The sequence below is a fragment of the Drosophila montana genome, unplaced genomic scaffold, assembly GCF_035044405.1.
Source record: "Drosophila montana isolate Dmon_TW-CO22-7 unplaced genomic scaffold, ASM3504440v1 contig_1624_1, whole genome shotgun sequence".
In the NCBI taxonomy this organism is placed as follows: Eukaryota; Metazoa; Arthropoda; class Insecta; order Diptera; family Drosophilidae; genus Drosophila; species Drosophila montana.
In genome coordinates this window covers 525040-534049 of record NW_026996559.1, presented here as the reverse complement: position 1 = coordinate 534049, position 9010 = coordinate 525040, and positions in this window count along the sequence as shown.

Below are 9010 nucleotides of genomic sequence, written 5' to 3'. Positions count from 1 at the left end.
CATATGATAGTTACGACAAGTTTGGATCGTTGGTTCGTTTCCATTGGTATTCGGTATTTGCACAAACAAGTCCAACAATCGACCATTGTCAGGTGGATTCGGACCACTGAATATTGTCTGTTCGTCTGCCAGTTCATCAATTTATGCAACAATATTTGTTTGTTTGCCAAGTTAATCGAGTTTTTTGTGTCGGCTAGTTCCTCTTATCAATTGCTTAAAAAAATGGCAACAAAAATGTGTTATGTCAATGCTCCCAAAACGATGCCCATGTGTGGGTAATATTGATCTTAGGCCCAATGGCATCCAATATTTGACAAGTCATTCACGATCCGAAGCGACGTGAGCCAATGCGAGCCGCCGTTGCCCACGCGGCAGCCCAAGCTCAAGACCAGGCCATTTAACACCAACTAATTATAAACCATTTCAAGTTTATTGAGCAAATGTTTGCCCTCAAACAAAATGTATGCAAAATGCTTCAAAACTACACATACATAGCGCTTTTGTGGTTGATTTTGAAGGCTTTTTTCATGTTGTTTCCTCACAGCATTTTTAGTGTTTTTCTTGAACATTCAAAACGTTAAACAAACGAACTTCAAACCTGGCGTTTGGGCCATAAAGTGACCCTTGGCAACAACTGCTTTATGTAATCTATTAGATCAAAAAACTTATTTCTACCAAGCTCATAAGTTGGTAAGAGCATCATTCGAAAAAGAATGCTTAGATTAATACAAATAATTATTATATTAATAAAAATAAAAATTATTATTTCCCTTAATTTTTGTAAGTAGGTTCTCGTATAGTATTCACGGAACAAAGCGCGATTTAAGAGATATTGATTTGTATTTCATAAATTAATCCTGCATTTTTTTTTAAGACTTGAAGCTTGCATTCTATTTGCAGCTCGGATCTGGTTTATTTGGGTATACCCACTGTCGGGCATTCTTAATTTATTTCCAGTTGAAGCTCAGAATTACGTACTTAGAAGTAAAAATCGAAAATATATTGGAAAATCCTTTTCTGTTAATTTTTCAAAAAATTCCCCATAGTATTATTCGTTTGATAATGTGCACATAATGGGCATTAGGAGTGCTATAAAATGAGCCCAGGCACAACACGACTTTAGCTGATTATGCATACGATACCGGACCATGCGGGTCGACGTCAATGTTTCTGGGTATAACCTTTGATATGCCAATTGCCCGGGAGGGTTGTCGAACAGTGAAGAACGCTTGTTCACCCAATTTCGCAGAAATACAACAAACACGCACATATGTATGTACATATACATTTTTTTTTGTTTTGTATATACATACGTGCCCATGCACATGAGTTTCTACTACCTGGTAGTTTTATGTACTATGTTGTACAGTCTGTACAGTCAGTTGTAGTTAGCATTAACTAATAGATCATCTTGTTTTATCAGAAGGCTGTACAGGATGAATAAGTTTATATGCAGTCTCTCAGTCATTCAGGGAATGCAACCACGCAGATCAGGGCTCAAGTCCCCGGCTGGAGCATAGATGTAGTATTGTCTTAGCCGAAGGTTATAGTAGCTAGAGTTGTTCGATAAATGTTTAATGGATAGTTTATATCTATATCCTCTACTGTTAAAAATACTAACAATAATAATAATATTAATATTAATAGTCATATTTTTCAATTATTAATAATATTAACAATTATCATTAATAATTAAAATATAATTAATAATATTAAAATTAATTTTTAATATACATATATTTACTAAGATGAAAAGATTCTTCTAAAAAGAAGTTTCTCACGTACCAAGAAGAATTGAGGTTAAGTTTTTCTTTCTGTTACCTCAACCTCGTCAATTTCTAGATTAAAACTTGTAGCAAGCTACGGAGTAGATCAATTAATAAAAAAAATCGGAGCAGAATATCTCATACTTTTTGAAATTGAGAATGATGTACAACAGATCTTAGAGCTGCTCTTAAAGAATTTAATGAATGCTTTTAGCTGTAAGATCATTAGTATTATATGTACATAAGGGTATTTATTATTCGGCAGGCTTAAATTGCTTAAGAGAGGTATTTATTTGTTTGCTTCAAGTAATAATTATTTGATGGCCAATATTTGGTCGTACCCTGGGGCCCGATAAAACGTTTCTGCATAGTCAAAATCAATTTGATCTCGGGGGAATGTTGGATGGTAGCACGCAGAGTGAGGCAAGTGCAAGCCCTATCAAAGCTAGGCCAATTTCTTAAGCTTAGGCTTAAGTCCAAAATTATTTGTTACGTATTTTTTAAAGTGCGCAATTCAAGTATTTCTCACAGTGACATAAAAGCGTCGTTGTGCTCTTGCGCGTGTGTGTGTATGAATTTATGTGGGGTCTGTGGTTACAACTTGGATACTTCCCCTTACCCAGGCACAAGCAGGCACGATCTTGAGCTGGCCTGCCCTTATGCGTAACCCCGATTTCCTACATCGCGCTTGCTGCTATCCATTCAAAAGCGCTTGCTTCCGCCCATATTTGCAATTACAATTAAAAAGCCGAGGCTTTCGAGTGTTACAACGAATCTGAAATACCCTAACCGCAAGCAATTGATCTCTGTGAAACGTTCTGTTGAGGTGAAGTACCACACTTTACTTTTCTGCATCTACAATTGTGTGCAGTTGTTTCTTGCATAAATGAAGAATTTTCTTAAGTATCTACCACATAGATATATACATATACATATATACCCTATTCTCAAGATAGCACGTTTACGGCTTGGCTAGCTGATCTGTTCCATTCGTTAAGCAAGTCCACATGAGAACTACATTTGCTGGTGCCTTGAATTGCTGCTGTTTTTGTTCGCTTGGGCTGGGCTGTTAATGCCAAAAGTCAAAGTCTGGATTAATCATCAATCAAAAAAGCAGCATAAATTAATCGCGAACACAAAGAGCGCTTGTAGATCAGAGACCAGAATACCCCCATCCTGCCGCCCGCCGTCCGCCGACCAGCCTCAGCTTATTGTCATTGGCAAACGAAATTTCTTTCTTGGAATGTTATAGAACTGACGCAGATGAATATAGTATATAAATACGCGTATCATCACAGTCAAGCACCGAGTCGTAGGTATCATTAGTATTTGTCATTGGGTGTGCCTCTCTCTTTATCAATTAATTTCTCCTCATTTCTCTCAGTGGGTATGTGGGCTACATCGATTCTACAGAACTGATCGTTTGTGGCTGCAACTATCGCAGTCCATGGTATTGTATGAGTGCATTTAGAACTCAACTGGAACTTGATAAGCAATTAACTTTTTCATACAAGAACATAATTTTCGACTGATCATTCATATGGCAGATACATGATTGACTAGTACGATCCAGCCGGTCCGATCCGGTATATGTACTGTTTGCAAAGTTTCAAGACGAGAGCTTATAAACCGAGAAACTGGTTTTCAAACAAACAGACAGACGGACAAATCAACTCGGCTGTTGATGCTGATCTAGCATATATCTACTTTATGGATTGGCAGATGCCTCCTTCTATGAGGATGCCTCCTTTTGGTAGATAAATGTTTACACAAAATCTTTGTTAACCATTCTCTACTCAAGTGCAGTTAGCCAGAGGTTAGTGTACTACTTCTGTAATAGTTAAGAATCACTCTGCTTAGTCAGCATAAGCAAACAATTCAGTTTTGCACCGAGGAAGTAATTAAGTGATCACACTTGTTGATCGTGATCAGCCAAAGATCCTTTACGCTGTTCTGCTCGTATTCGTATACAAGAGCCATGGGAACTGAGCAAGATGTCGTCATGCTCGGTTACGCTCTTCCGCTATCCATTATCATCATCTGTCACTATCACTGACGCATTTAACAGCGCATTTTATCTCGCATCGAGTGGGGGCCTGGGATGGGGGAGTAAGTGTGCGAGTGATTTTATAAGTATTTTATGTTCAGTTGCTTTATCAACTAACCTCTGTACAAGGTCGGCCGACCTACTCAGCTTTCTGTAGAGAATATTGAGACGGGACGGTCAGACAGATGCACAGATCGCGACATCTTATTCGACTGGGTGTTGATATGTTGTATGCACAACGGACTCCAGCTCGAACTCCAACTCCAACTGGAGCTCTAACTGGGCTTCGATTTGCTTGCGGATTCGGATCCCACGAATGGCAAGTGACACTCACGATCCCCCGATCGTGTCATAAGCATTTTCTGTAGCTGTTTCATTTGTATACCCTGTACCCATTGCAAATGGGTATCTCAACGAGTCTTCAAACTGAGTCAATCTGAGTAGATCCCTCAATGTCCAATATCTGCCCGCTAGAATAACCAGTTCTTCACTCGGTTCACAATGAACCGAGCCTAAAATTGGATTTGAAGAAAGAAGAGTCGCACTTTAACCTGAACCGAACCGAATTTTGGTTCCAGTATCCTGAATATAAAAGCTAACTTATTTTTGATAAATAAATAAGTAAAATAAATATGGGTTCTATTGAAAATTTTTAAATATAAATGAAAAACCAGTTTCACGAGCCCTGACTAAGGCCAGGCATTCGAGTCGTGAACCGAACCATCCAACATTTTGTTTCGGTTTAAAGCCTAAATTAAAAATCGCAAAAATCGAACGAGTTTTTTAAAGCAATTTGTGTCCATATAATTTTAACGGAAGTCAATTTTAACAACTATTATGTTCTTTAAAGCGCGTCTTGTTTTCTAAATAGTTTTTTTTTTTCGAGATTAAAACGAGTGAATGTTACGGCATTGCAGAGCTGAGTACAGGGTATCTTCGAGCTGGTAACGTGTTTTTGTTTCATTTTTTTTTGCGAATTCGCGCAAATTTGCAGCTGTAATTAAAAACAAGCGCAAAGTCGCTGCAGGAGAAGGAGAACCAAAAGGCGTGCGATTTGGAGTTGGGGTCTGGAGTGCCGCAGTGCCTCACAGTGCATATGACAGTGTATGCGGTATGTATGTGTACTGCTTGTGTATTGGTATTTTTCGGTTCGCACATAATTGAAAGGAGTGAAGTGGTTTGTACGTGCGCCACATGCATGCCATATGTCTGGCCCGGCTCGGAGACCAATTTATTTTAAACAAAATGCAGGTCACGAAATGTTTAACCCGAAAGCAAAACAGAGGCTGAAAGCCAACAACAACAACAACAGCAACCACAAACATGCAGGCAACGCGACAGACTTGAAAAGAAAGTCAAGCAAATGGCAAAAATTGCCAATACCTTGCAAAAAGAAAAATGTATACAACCACACGCACACACACACACGAACACACGAACACACAGACGCATACACGCATATCGTATATACTTTAGGGAAAGGGCACCCATCATATGGAGCATCCAGGATTTGCCCCTATACCAAGCAAGAGTGTGTAGCCAGAGAAAATAAATAAAAGAAAACATATCATAATACTAACATGCTCTCTCCCACAGCCACCATCCCCTCAACTGTCCATTCACGGCCCGCATAACACGGCGTGTTGCATCTTTCCTTTCCTGGGCTGTGAAAATTCTGAACGAATTTGCAATCTGCTCTGCTGGCCAGGCAATCGATCGATCATTAAATGGACGAACATCAGCAAACTGAGATCCCATAACCGTGATATGTAGGGTATATATCCCTCTGCACTGTCCAAGCACTTACAGATCTTCAGTATCTGATCAGTTGATATACCTCTATCGTTAGTAACTGTAAGCGGAATTTCTTAAAAATGGTTTTATTTATTGCAAATGTTTGTTGATTGTATTCCGAATAGAAAGCGATTCTAACAAACATAGAATAGCTTTTTAGTGAACATTTAGGACATTCAAGTGAATTCTTTAACCACATAACTTGAACCCAACTGACCCACATTTCCACCGAAAAGTGTGGAGTAAAGTGTTAAGTAAAGTTTTTATAGAAACTTAATTTCAAATTTATTTGAACAAAGATCTTCTAAAATGTATTTGACGCCGATGGGATGGCTATTTCATGGCGATTTCACACGTGCGGGTGGAATTTGTAAAAACCATGTATTATCGTGCCTTTCGAAGTCATAAGTTAGCTACAGTTAACATTTCAGCTTCAGAGCTCTTGCGGTTTGGGCTGTGCGCTTATAATCAATCAATCAATCAGTCAGTCAGTCAGAACAAATAGTTTTATATAGATATATATTAAGATCCATAGTTGCAATATGCTTAATTATAAATTTGACTCCGATAGTTGCGAATTTTAAACGTTTATTTACTTAAACAAATGCCTAGCACACTTTTGGGCTGATTTTATGCTGTCAGCAATGCCATAGCTGTTCCCATTGCCAAATAGGTCTCTTATATTAGGTGTGTGTGTGTGTGTGTGTGTGTGAAATAGTAGGGCTTGTAGTTGCCTTCCTTTTTATGAGCCATTAAATGCTTGTTACGCTTCAATTTACGTTTGTTGCTATTTTACGAGTTTTTAATTTCAGCACGCACACACCACAAAATATATATTAATGATGAGCCCTAGCAACCACCCGACCGCCAGCTCTCCTCCTCCCCGCCCAGACCGCACTTCTAGTCAAAATATGGGCATGTTGATTGCCGCTTAATTGGCGAATATGTAACATCGCCAGAGTCCAGACACATTTTTTGGCTAATTATGCGCTCACAATTATGAATATTGCAGGCCCGTTGATTGTTTTTAGTGTTTTTCATATTTATACGCTGTATATATTAAACGGCATTAATGAGGCATTATGGAGTTGTGGAAATGTACGTAACAGCAACCGTCTAGCCGATCTGTCTGTCACACTTTCTAAAGCAGAATCTTATTTCGACCGGCTCATTGAAACCCATTTGATTTGGGATCGGATCAAGGGCAAACAGGAGCTCTACTGATCCCAATTCATTTAGAATATGTCGCGTATTGTTCGTAGAGCTAAATACACATTAGTTTTGGCTTGGAACCTAATTTTCCACATCCATAATCCCAAGGTTTTGCCCAATCAATAAAGATTTAAAGAGAAGCGGCTCTTTTCTGGGCAACTGGTTTGGTTTGGTTTAAGGTTCAAATTGTAATATTAATTTGAAATCCAAGTTTAAACCGGTTCGCTTCAAATCCAGTTTGAAGTCTTGATCGGTAGTGCCAACATTTTAAGGATGGTTGTAAACAAAAATACATCATTACTTTCCCATTTCCCCCTTTAAAACCGATTGTTTTCTTTCATGTTTATAGCCATAATATTTTATGAAAAACACCTAACACTATTAAAGGGAGCCACCGTGCTTGCGCCCTGTATACAGGGTATCTTTTTAGTCATACACCCTTCAAATATATCATTTAAAACTATATTTATTGTGAGCGTTTGTGGCAAACACTCATATAGTATTCATATTTGTATTCAGGCGCTCGTCAAGAGGTCTTCGACCCCCAGGGCAGAAAATTAGTCAAATTTTCCATTGGAAAATGCGCGCCTGACACTAAATAGATTGACAAGCCAAAAGCAAAAAAACATTTGTCGCGACAACCGAAACAACTAACAGAAATAGTCGGGCCAAGTTGACTGACACAGACACACACAAACGTGCTTACATGCCCACAGGCCAAAGAAATACTAATTTTAAATACTATATACACATACATATATATATATATATATATATATATAGCTATATAATATGCATATATCTGTAGCTCGATGTCTACCGAGGGGCACATTACCCAGTCGCACCCCTGCAAAGCTCTGCTCATTAAGTAATTTATCATAGGAAAAGCCTCAAGTGCAAGACTATCGTCTCATATATTGGCGAAACTAATGAAAAAAGCACAAAAAATACAACAGCTGAAAACTGAAAAAAAAAGATAAGGCATAAACTTAAAATGAAATGGGCCGGCATTCTTGAAGTCTAGTACGATAGCGCAACTATTGACTACCTAATTACTTATGAACTGTAAGAGCTCTACCACATCGACTACATCAATAGTGCGTATAGAGTACGAGCTTGAGCAGAGCATGCGAACCCATTTTGGAGGTTGTATAAGTTATTTTATGTTCATAAAGGCGCCCTTAATTGATGTTTAGCGAAAGTGAAACGGTAAATGATGTAAGGGTCGATATTTAAAATACATATATTCACGGATACATTTACGTTAAGGTGGGAGAGGTTCGCACCACACGCTATGTGTTGGATGAGAAGTGCAAAGAGAGGCGCCAATTGACAATAGCTATGCCAATACCCGGACACATCTTCTACCTTTATGCAAATCAACTTATGAAATCTTTACAAAAGTTGATTAAAGCAGCTGATAAGGCGATACACAAGCTTCCCCACTTCAAGCAGCGGCTGCTTCATCTTCCCATAGGCCCACATTATAGGAAATGAAATATCGCGTCCAAACGTGTTAGCTATATGCAAATTGTGGACTATCTCAAGCGTGCCTATTGACGTATTCCTCAATTTCAGGTATATCTTAGTTATGGCTCTCAACTAGAGTCCTATTATAAGTTTTACTTTTCGACCGACACGAAATATTCAAAATGTACCCTATATACCTGGTAATACCGGCTAGCTAAAAGTATTGTAAAGTTCAAATAAGGCTCAACTTACAATTAAATACTTTAATTGTCTACACCTCGGCGTGGGGTAGGGTATTTGAGGCAACTGTTGGCTGATGGACACATTTTATTTTGCCATACGCGTTGGTTTTTTCTGAAAAACGTCAAATGGCAATCAATTTCATTTGTGTCAAGAAAATCGAAAGAGTATGTGCACAACTCAGCACGTGTGTGAGTGAGAGGCAAAGGCAGACGGACTGAGAGCGAGCGAGCGAGAGAGTGGCAAGAAAAGTCAAAGCAGCATAAAAGAAGGCGCGCTTCTTGTGATAAGTAGAAGACATTTACGAATATGTTGTTAGCTTTCAATAATTTCGGTTAGTATTTTTGTGGGGAACTGCTTGACAAGGGGTTCAATGACATTTTGTGGACGACACACGACACATACACTTGTCGCCACTCTACGGTAAATTTAATCATCATTATCACTTGCTGCTACGTGTGGCATAACAAAAGCAGCACCA